The 18,630-nt window shown below is 43.5% G+C and overlaps 1 protein-coding gene across 7 annotated transcripts in view; it reads left to right on the forward strand.

The window, feature by feature from the left end:
• KLHL3 (kelch like family member 3) overlaps positions 1–18,630 on the forward strand; it is a 283,454-nt gene that overhangs the window by 66,764 nt on the left and 198,060 nt on the right. The window contains exons 4-5 of one of the 7 annotated variants that reach the window (XR_004430051.1): positions 2,937–3,129; positions 6,248–6,367. The exons of 4 other annotated variants lie outside the window; for them this stretch is intronic. The gene's annotated coding sequence lies outside the window, so the exon portion shown is untranslated. 2 more of the 7 variants (XR_004430049.1, XR_004430050.1) reach the window with 2 other exon arrangements.

Consider the following 18,630-nt stretch of genomic DNA (forward strand, 5'->3'; position numbering starts at 1 on the left):
CCAGGAGTTCGAGGCTGCAGTAAGCTATTATTGCGCCACTGCACTCCAGCCTGGGTGAACAGAGTGAGACTCTATCTCTTAAAAAAGATAACGAAAGAAAAAAATAATAAAAATTATATATATTTAAATTATACAACTTGATTTGATATACATATTGTGAAATAATCACCACAATCAGGGTAATTAACCAATCCATCATGGTTACCTTTTGTGTGTGTGTGAGAATACCTTTTGTGTGAGAATACTTAGGATCAACAACAAATTTTAAGTATATAGTGTAACATTGTTACTGATAGTCACCATGCCATACATTAACTCTCTAGAATTTATTCATCTTGCATAACTGAAACTTTCTACCTTTTGACCAACATGTTCTTATATCCTCTTTCCCTCAGTCCATGGTAAATTCTATGAATTTAACTATTTTAGATTCCACATATAAGTGACATCATACAGTATTTATTGTCAGGCCTCTGAGCCCAAGCTAAGCCATCATATCCCCTGTGACCTGCATGTGTACATCCAGATGGCCTGAAGCAACTGAAGATCCACAAAAGAAGTGAAAATAGCCAGTTCCTGCTTTGACTGATGACCTTCCACCACTGTGATTTGTTCCTGCCCCACCCTAACTGATCAATGTACTTTGTAATCTCCCCCACCCTTAAGAAGGTTCTTTGTAATTCTCCCCACCCTTGAGAATGTACTTTGAGATCCACCCCCTGCCCGCAAAACATTGCTCCTAACTCCACTGCCTATCCCAAAACCTGTAAGAACTAATGATAATCCCAGTGCCCTTTGCTGACTCTCTTTTCGGACTCAGCCCGCCTGCACCCAGGTGAAATAAACAGCCTGTTGCTCACACAAAGCCTGTTTGGTGGTCTCTTCACATGGACGCGAGTGAAATTTTAGTGCCGTGTCTTGGATCTGGGGACCTCCCTTGGGAGATCAATCCCCTGTCCTCCTGCTCTTTGCTCCGTGAGAAAGATCCACCTACATCTCCGGTCCTCAGACTGACCAGCCCAAGGAACATCTCACCAATTTTAAATCCAGTATGTGGCCTCTTTTTACTCTCTTCTCCAACCTCTTTCACTATCCCTCAGCCTGTTTCTCTTTTCAGTCTTGGCGCCACACTTCAGTCTCTCCCTTATCTTAATTTCAGTTCCTTTCCTTTTCTGGTAGAGACAAAGGAGACGCGTTTTATCTGTGGATCCAAAATTCCGGCGCTGGTCACGGACTTGGGAAGAGTCTTCCCTTGGTGTTTAATAATGCGGGGACGCCTGCCTGATTATTCACCCACATTTCAGAGGTGTCTGACCACGTGGGGATGCCTGCCTTGATCCTTCACCCTTAGCGGCAAGTACCGCTTTTCTGGGGGGCAAAAACCCCCCAACCCCTTCTCTCCGTCTCTACCCCTTCCCTGCTTTTCTGGGGGGCAGGAATCCCCCGACCCCTTCTCTCCAGGTCTCTATCCCTTCTCCGCTTTTCTAGGGGGTGAGAACCCCCCGACCCCTTCTCTCCATGTCTCTACCCCTTCCCTGCTTTTCTGGGGGGCAGGAATCCCCCGACCCCTTCTCTCCAGGTCTCTATCCCTTCTCCGCTTTTCTAGGGGGTGAGAACCCCCCAACCCCTTCTCTCCATGTCTCTACCCCTTCTCTGCTTTTCTGGGGGGCAAGAACCCCCCGACCCCTTCTCTCCGTGTCTCTACCCCTTCTCTGCTTTTCTGCAGGGCAAGAACCCCCCAAGCCCTTCTCTCTATGTCTCTATTCTCTCTTTTATCTAGGTGTGCCTCCTTCAGTATGGGCAACCTTCCACCTTCCATTCCTCCCTCTTCTCCCTTAGCCTGTGTTCTCAAAATCTTAAAACCTCTTCAACTCACACCTGACCTAAAACCTAAATGCCTTATTTTCTTCTGCAACTCTGCTTGGCCCCAGTACAAACTTGACAATGGCTCTAAATGGTCAGAAAACAGCACTTTCGGTTCCTCTATCCTACAAGACCTAAATAATTTTTGTCGTAAAATGGGCAAATGGTCTGAGGTGCATTACATCCAGGCATTTTTCACACTTCCTTCCCTCCCTAGTGTCTGTTCCCAATGCGATTCCTCCCAAATCCTCCTTCTTTCCCTTCTGCCTGTCCCTTCAGTCCCAACCCCAAGCATCTCTGAGTCTTTTGAATCTTCCTTTTCTGTGGACCCATCTCACCTCTCCCCTCCTCCCCAGGTTGCTCCTCACCAGGCTGAGGTAGGTCCCAATTTTTCCTCAGCCTCTGCTCCCCTACCCTATAATCCTTTTATCACCGCCTCTCCTCACACCTGGTCCAGCTTACAGTTTCATTCCGTGACTAGCCCTCCCCAACCTGCCCAGCAATTTCCTCTTAAGAAGGTGGCTGGAGCTAAAGGCATAGTCAAGGTTAATGCTCCTTTTTCTTTGTCCGACATCTCCCAAATCAGTTAGTGTTTAGGTTCTTTTTCATCAAATATAAAAACCCAGCCCAGTTCATAGCCCATTTGGCAGCAACCCTGAGATGCTTTATAGCCCTAGACCCTGAAAGGTCACAAAGTTGTCTTATCCTCAATTTGCATTTTATTTTATTACCCAATCTGCTCCTGACATTAAATGAAGCTCCAAAAATTAAATTCTGGCCCTCAAACCCCACAACAGGACTTAATTAACCTTGCCTTCAAGGTGTACAATAATAGAATAGAGGCAGTCAAGTAGCAATGTATTTCTGAGTTGCAATTCCTTGCCTCCACTGTGAGACAGACTTCAGCCACATCTCCAGCACACAAGAACTCCAAACGCCTGAACCGCAGCTGCCAGGGGTTCCTCCAGAACCTCCTCCCCCAGAAGCTTGCTACAGGTGCCGGAAATTTGGCCACTGGGCCAAGGATTGCCTGCAGCCCGGGATTCCTCCTAAGCCGTGTCCCATCTGTGCAGGACCCCACTAAAAATTGGACTGTTCAACTCACCTGGCAACCACTCCCAGAGCCCCTGGAACTCCGGCCCAAGGCTCTCTGACTGACTCCTTACCAGATCTTCTTGGCTTAGCAGTTGAAGACTGACGCTGCCCGATCATCTTGGAAGCCTCTTGGACCATCACAAATGCTTTGGGTAACTCTTACAGTGGAAGGTAAGTCCGTCCCCTTCTTAATCAATACGGAGGCTACCCACTCCACATTACCTTCTTTTCAAGGGCCTGTTTCCTTTGCTTCCATAACTGTTGTGGGTGTTGATGGCCAGGCTTCTAAACCCCTTAAAACTCCCCAAGTCTGGTGGCAACTTGGGCAGTACTCTTTTAAGCACTCGTTTTTAGTTATCCCCACCTGCCCAGTTCCCTTATTAGGTCAAGGCATTTTAACTAAATTATTTGCTTCCCTGACTATTCCTGGGCTACAACCACACCTCATTGCCACCTTTTTCCCCAGTTGAAAGCCTTCTTCACATCCTCCATTTGTATCTCCCCACCTTAAACCACAAGTATAGGACGCCTCTACTCCCTCCTTGGCAACCCATCATACACCCCTTACTATCCCATTAAAACCTAATCACCCTTACCCCGCTCAACACCAATATCCTATCCCGCAGCATGCTTTAAAAGGATTAAAGCCTGTTATCACTCACCTGTTACAGCATGGCCTTTTAAAGCCTATAAAGTCTCCTTACAATTCCCCCATCTTACCTGTCCAAAAACTGGACAAGATTTATAGGTTAGTTTAGGATCTGCGCCTTATCAACAAAATTGTCTTGCCTATCCACCCCGTAGTGCCAAACCCATATTCTCTCCTATCCTCAGTACCTCCCTCCACAACCCCTCCATAACCCATTATTTTGTTCTGGATCTCAAACATGCTTTCTTTACTATTCCTTTGCACCCTTCATCCCAGCCTCTCTTTGCTTTCACTTGGATTGACCCTGACACCCATCAGGCTTTGCAAATTACCTGGGCTGTACTACCTCAAGGCTTCGTGGACAGCCCCCATTACTTCAGTCAAGCCCAAATTTCTTCCTCATCTGTTACCTATCTCGGCATAATTCTTCATGAAAACACACGTGCTTTCCCTGCTGATTGTGTCCAGCTAATCTCCCAAACCTGAACTCCTTCTACAAAACAACTACTCCTTTTCCTCCTAGGCGTGGTTAGGTACTTCCTCCTTTGGATACCTGACTAAACCATTATGTAAACTCACAAATGCAAACATAGCTGACCCCATAGATCCTAAATCCTTTTGCCACTCCTCTTTCTGCTCCTTAAAAACAGCCCTAGAAGCTGCCCCCACACTGGCTTTCCCTAACTCATCCCAACCCTTTTCATTACACACACCCAAAGTACAGGGCTGTGCAGTCAAAATTCTTAACAAGAGCCGGGACTACGCCCTGTAGCCTTTCCGTCCAAACAACTTAACCTTACTGTTTTAGGCTAGCCCCCCACATTATTCCTGATACCACACCTGACCCCCATGACCGTATCTCTCTAATCCACCTGGCATTCACTCAATTTCTCTGTATTTCCTTCTTTCCTGTTCCTCACCCTGATCATACTTGGTTGATTGATGGCAGTTCCACCAGGCCTAACCGCCACGCACCAGCAAAGGCAGGCTATGCTATAGTATCTTCCACATCTATCATGGAGGCTACCACTCTGCTGCCCTCCACTACCTCTCAGCAAGCTGAACTCATTGCCTTGGGCCCTCACTCTTGCAAAGGCACTATGCGTCAATAAAATTAAATATTTATACTGACTCTAAATATGCCTTCCATATCCTGCACCACCATGCTGTTATATGGGCAGAAAGAGGTTTCCTCACCACGCAAGGGTCCTCCATCATTAATGCCTCTTTAATAAAAACTATTCTCAAGGCCGCTTTACTTCCAAAGGAAGATGGAGTCATTCACTGCAAGGGCCATTAAAAGGCATGAGATCCCACTGCTCAAGGCAACACTTATGCTGATAAGGTAGCTAAAAAAGCAGCTAGCTTCCAGCTTCTATCCCTCATGGCAGTTTTTCTCCTTCTCATCTGGTCACTCCCATTTACTCCCCGACTGAAACTTCCACCTATCAATCTCTTCCCACACAAGGCAAATGGTTCTTAGACCAAGAAAAATATCTCCTTCCAGCCTCACAGGCCCATTCTATTCTGTCGTCATTTCATAATCTCATCCATGTAGGTTACAAGCCTCTAGCCTGCCTCTTAGAACCTCTCATTTCCTTTCCATCGTGAAAACCTATCCTCAAGGAAATCACTTCTCAGTTGTTCCATCTGCTATTCTACTACTCCTCAGGGATTGTTCAGGCCCCCTCCCTTCCCTACACATCAAGCTCGGGGATTTGCCCTTGCCCAGGACTGACAAATTGACTTTACTCACATGCCCTGAGTCAGGAAACTAAAATACCTCTTGGTCTGGGTAGACACTTTCACTAGATAGGTAGAGGCCTTTCCCAGAGGGTCTGAGAAGGCCACTGCAGTCATTTCTTCCCTTTTGTCAGACATAATTCCTCTGTTTGGCCTTCCCACCTCTATGCAGTCTGATAATGGACTGGCCTTTATTAGTCAAATCACCCAAGCAGTTTCTCAGGCTCTTGGTATTTAGTGGCTCCTGGATTTACCTCAAATCGCCACCCTTAAGTCTGTCTTGAAGTGGATCTTCAGTGGCAAGGTAGCCTCCAATACTTTCACCCTGATGAAGTCCTATTCTTTACTTTTATACTCACTCTTATTCTGGTTCCTGTTCTTATGCCACCCTCTACCTCTCCCCAGCTATCTCCACCACACTATCAATCTCTCTATCTCCTAGCCATTTCTAATCCTTCTTTAACAAACAGTTGCTGGCTTTGCATTTCTCTTTCCTCCAAAATTGCTGAGGCCTTGACTTACTTACTGCTAAAAAAAGAGGACTCTGTATATTTTTAAATGAAGAGTGTTGTTCTTACCTTAATCAATCTGGCCTGGTATATGACAACATAAACTCAAGGATGAAGCCCAAAAACTCACCAACCAAGCAAACAATAATGTTGAACCCCCTTGGACACTAATTGGACGTCCTGGGTACTCCCAATTCTTAGTCCTTTAATACCTATTTTTCTCCTTCTTTTATTTGAACCTTGTGCCTTTCATTTAGTTTCTCAATTCATACAAAACCTCATCAAGGCCATCACCAATAATTCTATATGACAAATGCTCCTTCTAACAACCCCACAATATCACCCCTTACCACAAAATCTTTTTTCAGCTTAATCTCTCCCACTCTAGGTTCGCATGTCGCCCCTGATCCTGCTTGCAGCAGCCCTGAGAAACATCACCCATTATCTCTCCATACCACCCCTAAAAATTTTTGCTGCCCTAACACTTTACCATTTTTTTTTTTATTAATATAAGAAGACAGGAATGTCAGGCCTCTGAGCCCAAGCTAAGCCATCCTATCCCCTGTGACCTGCACGTTTACATCCAGATGGCCTGAAGCAACTGAAGATCCACAAAAGAAGTGAAAATAGCCAGTTCCTGCTTTGACTGATGACCTTCCACCACTGTGATTTGTTCCTGCCCCACCCTAACTGATCAATGTACTTTGTAATCTCCCCCACCCTTAAGAAGGTTCTTTGTAATTCTCCCCACCCTTGAGAATGTACTTTGAGATCCACCCCCTGCCCACAAAACATTGCTCCTAACTCCACTGCCTATCCCCAAACCTATAAGAACTAATGATAATCCCAGTGCCCTTTGCTGACTCTCTTTTCGGACTCAGCCTGCCTGCACCCAGGTGAAATAAACAGCCTTGTTGCTCACACAAAGCCTATTTGGTGGTCTCTTCACACAGACGCGAATGAAATTTATCTTTCTATGTTTGGCCTATTTCATAATGTTCTCCAGGTTCATTCATATTGTCACAAATGGCAGGATTTTATTCTTTTTAAAGGCTGAATAATATTTCATTGTACATGTATACCACATTTTCTTTATCCATTCATCTGTCAATGGACATGTAAGTCATTTCCATATCTTGGTCCTTGTGAATAATGCTGCAGTGAACACAGGAATGCAGGTATCTCTTCAAGATCCTGATTTCACAAAGGAATTATTTCTTGTCACCTTTATCCCATACAATACTCCACTCATTTAGTGAATGTGCTCTACTCACAAGGAAGGAAGGAAGAAGGGAGGGAGGGAAAGAAGAAAAGAGAGAGGCAGTGAGGGAGGGAGGGAGAGAGGGAGACCTGTGGATTGTAGAAAGTTTAGGCACTTGGGCTTTGCATTTCTTTTATTTATTTATTTTTGAGACAGGGTCTCACTGTTGCCCAGGCTGAGTGCAATGGTGCGATCACAGCTCACTGCATCCTTGACCTACTGGGCTCAAGTGATCCTCCCTACTCTCAGCCTCCCCTGTAGCTGGGACTACAGATGCATGTCACCACACCTGGCTACTTTTCTCTATTTTGTAGAAATGGAATCTCACTCTTTGGCCCAGGTGGGTCTTGAACTCTTAACTCAAACAATCCTTCCACCTCGGCCTCCCAAAATGCTAGGATTACAGGTGTGAGCCACTGTGCCCAGCTGCAATTCTTTAAGAAGTTGTGGTTGCCTTGGAGAAATTGGAAACTCTCAGATTCTTAGGCCATCCCTGTATACTAGTTGGTAAGTCATAACTCCAGCATTGCCTCCTGGGTTTCAGTGTGCATGACATCAATATGGGACAAGCCACCTGAGCTTTCTGCCAAAACTTACAGGAAAATCTGGGCTGAGCCACAAATATTATGAGCTCTAACCCAGGGACATAGCAGCTCTCCCTGTAGTTCTTGCTGATTTCTAGATGTTGTGGCTCCCTTGTCTGGGATCTGTTTGGTGTTTAGCACATAGCCATAAATCAGCCTTGTGTCCTATGGGTAGGCTAGGGCTGGAAAGTAGAGGGAGGGAGAGCAACTGGAGAGACCTAGAGATGTTAGCTGAGAATGTGCAAACCAAGAAGGAAGACAGGAACCGAGGCTATCTACATACCTTTTTCTATAGACAGGTTGACTGTGTAGACCTTTTTCTAAGCGGCCTGGTTGTGGCCTGTGGCCCATTAGTTGTGTCTGCAGAAGAAATTGAGTCTTTTCTCTTCTTAAGCCTCCTTCCTTCAAATTCCTATACCTGGAGCATACCTAAACCTCAGTTTTACCCCTTCCCTACACAGTAGAGAATGAATCACCTGATTTAGAATCAGGGAATGTGGGTTCAGGTACTGTCAGCTACTCAGTGTGTGACCTTAGGCAAGTCACATAGTCTCTCTGAGCTTTGGCTTTTTTTTTTTTTTTTTTTTGAGACGGAGTCTCGCTCTGTAGCCCAGGCTGGAGTGCAGTGGCCAGATCTCAGCTCACTGCAAGCTCCGCCTCCCGGGTTCACGCCATTCTCCTGCCTCAGCCTCCCGAGTAGCTGGGACTACAGGTGCCCGCTACCTCACCCGGCTAGGTTTTTTGTATTTTTTAGTAGAGACGGGGGTTTCACCGTGTTAGCCAGGATGGTCTCGATCTCCTGACCTTGTGATCCGCCCGTCTCGGCCTCCCAAAGTGCGGGGATTACAGGCTTGAGCCACCGCGCCCGGCCGAGCTTTGGCTTTTTCAACAGAGTTGGAGTTATGCCTCCAGTCCTGCCACTGTGCCCCCTCTGCCCCCTCCCCCCGCGTGCCGCCCCCTTCCCCATCCCATAGTTGTTGGAAGAATGAAATGAGATAATAGGGTTGAAAGTGTTTTGTGAATGGTCAAGCTCTGTGCAGTTCATTGTAAGGGAGGAGGAGGAGGTTGTGGTTTCCTGAGGGGGATTTGGGTTGCATGACCCTATTGAGTAAGCCCTTCTTTCTGTGCTGCCTAAAGTGCCACCAGGTGGCAGCAGGATCCTGTCTTTGCTTGTCTTTAGTGGAGGATAAATCTTGGAGAAGATAGGAAAGGCCTTTGGATGCTGTTTGCTCTAGCCTGCAAAGGTTATGAGGATTTATTTCTTCACCACTGTCTACATTTCTCACTCCACCAAATCCCTCTGGTTAATATTAAATACTTCCCCAAAGGACTCCCCCCCCCCCCCCGCTTTCTTTTTTTTTTTTTGAGATGGAGTCTCGCTCTGTCGCCCAGGCTGGAGTGCAGTGACGCGATCTCAGCTCACTGCAAGCTCCGCCTCCCAGGTTCACGCCGTTCTCCTGCCTCAGCCTCCCAAGTAGCTGGGACTACAGGCGCCTGCCAACATGCCTGGCTAATTTTTTGTATTTTTAGTAGAGACGTGGTTTCACCATGTTAGCCAGGATGGTCTCATTCTCCTGACCTCTTGATCCGCCTGCCTCGGCCTCCCCAAGTGCTGGGATTACAGCCGTGCACCGCGCCCGGTCAGGAGCCCCATTTTTTTTTTTGTTTTTTTTTTGAGGCCGAGTCTCGCTCTGTCGCCCGGACTGGAGTGCAGTGACCAGATCTCAGCTCACTGCAAGCTCCGCCTCCCGGGTTTACGCCATTCTCCTGCCTCAGCCTCCCGAGTAGCTGGGACTACAGGCGCCCGCCACCTCGCCCGGCTAGTTTTTGTATTTTTAGTAGAGACGGGGTTTCACCGTGTTAGCCAGGATGGTCTCGATCTCATGACCTCGTGATCCGCCGGTCTCGGCCTCCCAAAGTGCTGGGATTACAGGCTTGAGCCACCGGGCCCGGCCTAAGCCCCATTTTTTAAACTAGAATCTCAGGACCCTTTCTCCACTTTTGAAGAGGCACAAAGAAGGGAAATAATTTGTACAATATTAAACAATTCGTTCATTTGAGAAATAAGACTTCAGTTTAGGTTTCTTCCTGTGGGTGCAGTCCTTTTGAAAATGTATTTTCAAGATGTTTTGGAAGGCTTGAAGCGGCTTTGTTTCTTTCAGTGGAGGGGATTTTGAGGGCCTTTTGAGACAGAGGGAAATAGGAAACCTGTCTGTAGCATTCATCTGAAAATCTTTTGAAGTGTTGCCTTGATTAAGAAACTGATTGGGGTACCTTATTAGGAACTACCAAGTATCTGAAAGGCATGTATGCTAGATGGAGTGCGACAGACACCTCAGGAGAGAGAATCCATGGTGCATTGTTTTAAGGGTTGTATTTCAGAATATGGAGTTTTGCATCAGACTTGCCTTCCTGATTATATTCTCCTCAGAGGCAAATGTTCAAATGAGACTATTGTCAGTACACACTGGCTTATGGCAAAGGAAGGTGAGAATGAGGGAAGCCAACCTTAACCATTTGCTATTGATAATCCACACAAGGTGGCAGAGAGAAATAAAAGCATATGGACTTGAGAGTCCAACAGATGCTGGTTCAAAGCCTGCCCCAGTTACTTACTTTTACAGGTAATTTTCATAGGTTCCAGTTTTCTTATAAAATGGGGGCAATAAGACCTACCTTGTTAGCTGTGTAAGCTTTGACAAGCTATTTAGCCTCTGTGTAACTCAATTATGTCTGTATAATGAGGGTAATAATCAAATGAAAAGTCCTACTTCATGACTATTCATGACATATAATAAGCACTTGGTAAACATTAGCTGTTATTTTTGGTATTATTATTATCATCACCATAGAGGGTTGTTAAGAGGATTAAATGAGACAGTATATGTAAAGGTTTTAAAGAGAGCAGACACTCAATAAAGTGGCATTTATTTATATGTAACTAATATCCACAGTGATGTAGATAGTATTCACCATAAATGAACCTGCTTATGATGTAAGTACGAGAGTATTATTTTGTCTTTTTTTTTTATGTTTATTCTTACTCCATTATTTGAGGATATTCTTGGCTTTTTAAAATAGGATCTATCTTTTTTTTGTAATCTAGCGGCAATAATAATGATTAACATTTATTGACCCCTTTTTATATGCCAGACCGTGTGCTTTATGTATATTGTTTTAGGAGAATTTAGTAACTTGTTTAAGTCCATACATCTACCAAGTGATAGAACTGGGAGTTGAACCCAGACAGTGTGAGTCTAGAGTCTGTTTTCTTTTATACTATCCTGCCTACTTAACAAAACATTTGGACTAAGAGGATCCCATATTTTAGCAATAGAATTATATCTTGCGGCTGAAAGATATTTAAGAATTAATCATAAAATTTGTAATACATATGAGGCATAATAAAAATGTTCATTACCAATGATCTGGCAGATCCACTTTTGGATATCTAACCTCAGGAAATAATCCAAAATACAGTCACAGTTTTATGGATAAAGGTGTTCATCACAGTGTTATTTATATTATAATTTGGAAAAGTTTTAAGGCACTCTAAACATCTGACCAAGGAATGGTTAGTAAAACATGGTATATCTACTTGATGAATTATTATGGAGGTCTTAATAATTGTAAATGGTGATACTGTTTACAACTTTGTAAGAAAACAGATACTGTATGTATGTGAAGTCATGAGAAGATAAGTAATAGATGTTTTCTTTTTCTTTCTTGTATATTAATCTTTTATTTCCTTATTCCAGCAAGATGAATAGATCAAAGGGATTCTCAGTCCTTTTATACACTAGGAGTTGGGGAATTTGGGTAATTTTTTTTTTTTGAGACGGAGTCTTGCTCTGTCTCCCAGGCTGGAGTCAGTGGTGCGATCTTGGCTCACTGCAAGCTCCACCTCCCGGGTTCACGCCATTCTCCTGCCTCAGCCTCCCAAGTAGCTGGGACTACAGGCGCCCGCCACCGCTCCCGGCTAAGTTTTTGTATTTTTAGTAGAGACAGGGTTTCACCGTGGTCTCAATCTCCTGACCTCATGATCCGCCCGCCTTGGCCTCCCAAAGTGCTGGGATTACAGGCGTGAGCCACCGCACCCGGCCCGAATTTGGGTAATTTTTGAAGGTTGAATCTTCTCTCACCAATAGGAAGTCTTAGGGAATCTTTTCTTTACTCAGCAAGTAGATTTGGCCCATTGGTGTACACTTAGGGAGAGTCAAAAGATATAAAGTCCTGAATCTTCTGGTGAGATGCTCACAGTTTTGTTAGCAACAAGTTTGTAGCCAGGAAGCAGAGTGGTATATGTAGAATTAGAGAAGGGCTAGGCAACAGGAATAGACTTTGTATACATGCCCTGAGGGGACCCAAGGACTGGAGGGACAGTGTGGCAGAGCTGAAACACAGAGGGGTTAAGTGGCATGCTTAGGGCAGCACAGTGAGACCATGGGAAGAGTTGGGATGAGAGTCCTTGGACTCCTGGCTTCCAGAGACATTGATAGTCCCCATCTCTCCAACACCAGAGGCAGTTTTGTTGTAGCTCTAAATGTATGAGTAAGTGGATGCTCCTTGTGGCCTCTCAGAAGGATGGGTAAGCATATGAACGGTTTCTCAGTAGCTGTTCTATACAAGAATTGAGGAACCTTCACATAATACCATAGATCAAGTTTCCACTCAGTTATTGACTTAGAAACCATATCTCAGACTCATTCCACGAAGCTAGAAGCCCAGCATTTTCATTAGCTCTAAAATCAGATTTAACACCTGCTAGTGAAAGCTCCTGGCTGAAGCTCTTCCAGGAACAACTCGGAAATCCTGGTTTCATACTTCTCTCAATTCCTTTTAATCAGAGACAGGGCATTTTTTGAAGCCATATGGGTGAGGAGGGGCTTTATCTGAAAATGTCCATGAAATGTTCCAAGGTTATGGCAGGCGTGATTAGCTTATATATGTCTTTCTAAGAGTCTGAGAGATGAATGCTGAAGTTCCTCATTCGTTTGGGAAGGCTGAAAGCCTGTTTATTCTGTGTAATAAGATGATTGCATGCCATTTGGATACCCATTCCTCTGGAAGATCCTCACCTGAAGAGACTGGCTTAATGGTATGGTAGATAGCAGACAGAACTGTTGGTCAAGGCCAGTCAGGGATGCTGGATTTGAACTATAGGTTTGCAAATTTGCCAATCTGTCTAGTCTTTCTCAGTGATCATGTACCTACCTCCTGGATTTCTTGGAGAAGCTGGGGAATTAGATTCTGATGAAAAGGCATAGTCCTACTCTGCCTCTTTCTAAATACCTAACCATGTTGTAATTGTCTGGATTACTGACATTGCCCCCTCAGGAAGTGCATTCATCAAGAGCAGGGATCCAATCTTACTGTTCTCTTTATCCGCAGTGTCAGGCAGATAACTTGGCGGGTACTCAGTAAATGATAGTTGAACAATGAATGAAAGAGGATGGAATTTGAAGCTGGACAGATCAGAATTCACCACTGTGTGACTTCAGGCAACTTGCTTAATTAACAGTTTTAAAATTTGTAAATTGGAATAGCATCACTTACTTACAAGAGTGTTTTTAGGATTAAGTTAATGAATGGAGGGACCTGTTAAGTGATGTTCCTTTGGATTCTGATACAGTAACAGTAACGAAGGTTGGAACATAGAATCACAGAATTACAAAGCACCTAAGAGAAAACTAGCCTCTTTTCTGCCTGGCTAAGTCCTAATCCTTTGGTTATCAGTTTAAAAATTATTTCTTCCAAGAAGTTTTTCTTATCTACTTCCTGTCCCCATTGTCCCCTGAGTAGGTTAATTCCTCCTAAGTACCTTCATAATGTTACATTTTCTCTGTTACAGCACTTGTCACAGTTCTTTTTTTTTTTTTCTGAGATGGAGTTTCACTTGCCACCCAGCCTGGAGTGCAATGGTGTGATCTCAGCTCACCACAATCTCTGCCTCCTGGGTTCAAGTGATTCTCCTGCCTCAGCCTCCCGAGTAGCTGGGATTACAGGCGGCCACTGCCACACCTGGCTAATTTTTTTTTTTTTTTTTTGTATTTTTAGTAAAGATGGGGTTTCACTATGTTGATCAGGCTGGTCTTGAACTCCTGACCTCAGGTAATCCGCCTGCCTCAGCCTCCCAAAGTGCTGGCCACCACGCCCGACCTTATCACAGTGCTTTTAAAGTATTATCTCTGTTAGACTGTAAACTCCATGAGGGCAGGGATTATGTCAGTCTTGCTCACCATTGTATTTAAGCACATAGTAGACATTTATTAAATATTTATTGATTGAATAAAGCAGGGGCTTAGGAAGGATAGGTAGTTTGCCCAAAGCACAAGCTAGATTCCATGTCTCTTGACTCCTTGCAGCACAACTGTCTCAGGAACAGGCATTTTGGATTCTCAGATTTTTTTAAAAAAGTTTTTGTCTTTTTCTCCTTCATTAAAAAAAATTATATAAGCATTATATGTTCTTAGTAGAATATTTAGGAAATACAGTTAAGCAAAGAGACAAAAAGAAAGAGGGAAGGACTTCAAAAGGCACGGTGCAGATTTTTTTTTTTTTTTTTTTTGAGATGGTGTTTGCTCTTGTTGCCCAGACTGTAGTGCAATGGCGTGATCTTGGCTCACTGCAACCTCAGCCTCCTGAGTTCAAGCAATTCTCCTACCTCAGCCTCCCAAGTAGCTGAGATTACAGGTGCCCACCAGCATGCCTGACTAATTTTTTTGTATTTTTAGCAGAGACGGGATTTTGCCATATTGGCCAGGCTGGTCTCAAACTCCTGACCTCAGGTGACCTGCCTGCCTCGGCCTCCCAAAGTGCTGGGATTACAGACATGAGCCACAGAGCCTGGCCACGATGCAAAGATATTAAGAAAATCTTAAAGCTAGTGAATAAAAGCCACATTATCTTAGAAAGAATGAAAAAAGAAGACAGTTGGTTTCCCAACTGAAATTATGGAAGACAATAGAATGACACCTTTAAAATAATGGAATAAATAACTGTCAATCTGTAATTCTATATCTGGTGAAAATATTCTTTAAAGGTAAAAGTTAAAAAACACGCATTCATTTTTAGACAAATAAGTTGCTTGTTTACCCCTACTAGACAATGAGATAAGAATAATAAATAAAAGGTTATATGTACAGGAAAGGAATATAAAATTGTCATTATTCACAAACAAGGCCGAGCACAGCGGCTCACACCTGTAATCCCAGCATTTTGGGAGGCCGAGGTGGACAGATCACTTGAGCCCAGGAATTTGAGACCAGCCTGGGCAACGTGGTGAAACCCCATTTCTACAAAAATTCAAAAATTGGCTGGGCATGGTGGCACACATTTGTAGTCCCAGCTACTCTGGAGGCTGAGGTGGGAGGATCACCAGAGTCCTGGAAGGTTGAGGCTTTAGTGAACTGTGATTGCACCACTGCACTCCAGCCTGGGTGACAAAGTGAGACACTATCTCAAAAAAACAAAACAAAACAAAAAAAAAACGAAAAACAACCCAACATGATTATGTCCACAGAAAATTCAAAAGAAGCTACAGGTGAATCATTAGAATTAGTAAATGAATTTAGCAAGAGCTCAGAATACAAGTCAGCATAAAAATTGCTGGTATTTTAATATACCAGCAACAAATAATTAGAAAATCAATAGTACTGATTGAGTTTTACCTTAAAAAAAAAAAAAGGCAGCAAGCTGGAACAAGTAGGAAAGAAATAAAGACACATTACCCAAAAGTCTTATCACATCACCTGGGGATAAACACTGTTAATGTTCTGGGATACTTTCCTTCAGACATTTTCCTGAGTGTTATGCACATGTGCGTGCGTGTGCACACACACATAAATTAAAATATTTGTCTTTGTTGTTGAGAAATGTCATAGAAAATAGGAAGGGTTTGTAACTGGAATTATTAGGAAACCAGGCTATCTAGTGACAGTGTCCAGAAGAAAGGGACACTGCTGCTGTGGAAAAGCAGAAAGCATCTTTGGAGACCCCAGGATGTAGAAAATGGCCTCCAAATCAATAACTCAATAGCTTTTACTTTTAGGCTATATGTTCCCTTAATAGAGAAGGATTTGGCTCACTGAAAAGGATAAAGTTCTGCCTAGCATTGGCCTTTTAGAGAGAATCTGGTTCCTCTAATAGAATCATAATGGGGCCTGCTCTCCTGGAGGCTGGTTGCCCTGGAAGGCCTTTTGTTTCTAAAAGCTGTTCCAAGAACCTGTCAAGGCAATTAATTGAAAGTTAATAGAGCATTTTCTTCGAGTCCCAGGACTTGTTCAGCTATCTTATTGGCACAACTCTTATTGGCAAATGACATTTGAGCTATAAAAGTCCACCTTGCCCTTGAGCTTCCTTGTGACCAACGTGTGTTTTTATTTGTCCTCCTGCCAGTGCAGGTATCCTGAGCTCTTATATTTCCGATGGAAATTTAGCTTTCTGCTTCTTCAGGTACTAAATCTAGAGGGTATAGTCCTCATTTACTATTCAGATCCACACACCAATTTCAAGCAAAGATTTGTCATCCCAGATGTTATTCTACACCTACAGTTTACAAGTATCTGTTGGGTTCCCCTACTTTGTGTCAGATGCTGTACTTGGCACTGGAGCTACTACAGTAGATAAGGTACAAGTCCTGCCTTTGAGGAATGCATGTTCCTTGAAGGCACACATGTAAACAGGTCTTTCTGGTACTGCATGGTAGGTGTACATAGCGTGTGGGAGCAGTGACTAGGGGATCCTAATAGCCCTGGGGAATTAAGAGAATGTTGTTGAGAAATGTTTAAGTGGAATCTTCAAGACTCAGAATTTCATGACTTATTGACGGTACTATAATCCCTCTGTATTTAGGATTATTTCTTTATGTTCTCATTGGATAATTAGTAGAACATAGGTTTGAAAACGTTCTGGCATTTAATAAGTAAGTAATGACTGCCTGACTTGTTTTTCGTTTTCTTTTTTTAGAGACAGGGTCTTGCTCTATTGCCCAGGCTGGAGTGCAGTGCCATGATCATAGCTCACTGTAATCCTGAACTCCTGGGCTTAAGTGATCCTCCTGCCTCAGCCTCCTGGTTAGCTAGGTGCATGCCATCATGCCTGGCTAATTTCTAAATTGTTTTTGTAGAGACAGGGTCTTGCTCTGTTGTCCAGGCTGATCTCAAACTCCTGGTTCAAGGAATCCTCCTGCCTTGGCCTCCCAAAGTGCTAGGATTACAGGTGTGAGCCACTGTGCCTGGCCCTAACGTGTTTTTTAAAGAAGTAACTTTCGAGATCTATATGTATTAAATTCTTTTTCCATGCCTAGCACTGGTCTTTGAAAGTTCACAGTCTAGCTGAGAACAGGGTTATCTACCTAAAATAGAGAATAGCAGGAAACAGTCCATGACAAGATGCAACAGATATGCTTCTGTCACTAACATCACACATCTTTTCTTTCTTTCTTTCTTTTTTTTTTTTTTGAGGTGGAGTCTCGCTCTGTCACCCAGGCTGGAGTGCAGTGACACGATCTTGGCTTACTGCAAGCTCTGCCTCCCAGGTTCAAGCGATTCTCCTGCCTCAGCCTCCCATATAGCTGGGACTACAGGCGCCTACCACCATGTCCGGCTAATTTTTTGTATTTTTAGTAGAGACGGGGTTTCACCATGTTAGCCAGGATGGTCTCGATCTCCTGACCTCGTGATCCGCACACCTTGGCCTCCCAAAATGCTGGGATTACAGGCATGAGCCACTGTGCCCGGCCCCATCACACATCTTTTCATTCCCTCAGGTGAAACACTATCCCAGCCTAACAAGGAGCTTGATTTGGGTGCAGAAACAGGAGAGAGAGACCTGTCTTGCCTCCCTTATCCAACTGGAAATATTCGTCTTCTTCTTTCTTCAATTTATTGCATGATCACATTTATTGCATGATCACATTTATTGCATGGGTGACTTCAGGAAGGATTTTAGGGATTCCCGGAAATAATCAGTCTTGAAATACTCCCCTCTTCTTCTTTCATCTAGGATGCTTCCTCTTCTCTCAGTATATTCTCACTTATGGGTATAAAGGTAAGTTGAGTCCTCCTTTGATATTAACTCTGCCTTCAGTTACCCTTAACTTTCCTTTAGTCAGCTTTCAACCTAGCCTGAAGGGAAGCCTTTGGCACCCTTGTGTACATGTTGATGGGAATGTAAATTAGTACAGCCATTGTGGAAAACAGTGTGGAGGTTCCTCAGAAAATTGAAATTAGAACTACTGTGTGCTCTAGCAATACCATTCATGGGTATATATCCAAAGAAATTGAAATCAGCATATCAGGGGTATATCTGTACTCTCATGTACATTGCAGCATTATTCATAATAGCCAAGATATGGAATCAACCTAAATGTCCATCAATGGATGAATGGATAATGAAAAAATATGACACACATACATAGACACATACATAGATATATATATATATATACACAATGGAATACTATTTGGCTTCATAAAGAAGGAAATCCTGTCACTTGCAACAATATAGATGAACCTGGAGGACATTATGCTAATTGAAATAAGCCGGGCACAGAAAGACAAATACTACATGATCTTAGTTTTATGAGGAATCTTAAAAAGTCGAACTCATAGAAGCAGAGAGTAGAATGGTGGTTACCAGGAGCTGAGGGGTGGTTGTGGAACTGGGGAGATACTGGTCAAAGTTTCCAAATTTCAGACAGAAGAAATGAGTACAAGAGATCTATTGTCTCTCATGGTGACTGCAGTTAATAGCAATGTATTGGATTCTTGAAAATTGCTAAGAGAGTAGATCTTAAATGTTCTCACAACAGAAAGTGATAAGTATGTGAGATGATGGATATGTTAATTAGCTTGATTTAACCATTTCATAACGTTATACATATATCAAAACACTATTCACTGTAAATATATATAATTTTTGTCA

The sequence above is a fragment of the Trachypithecus francoisi genome, unplaced genomic scaffold (genome assembly GCF_009764315.1).
Source record: "Trachypithecus francoisi isolate TF-2019V2 unplaced genomic scaffold, Tfra_2.0 Lachesis_group2, whole genome shotgun sequence".
Classification (NCBI taxonomy): Eukaryota; Metazoa; Chordata; class Mammalia; order Primates; family Cercopithecidae; genus Trachypithecus; species Trachypithecus francoisi.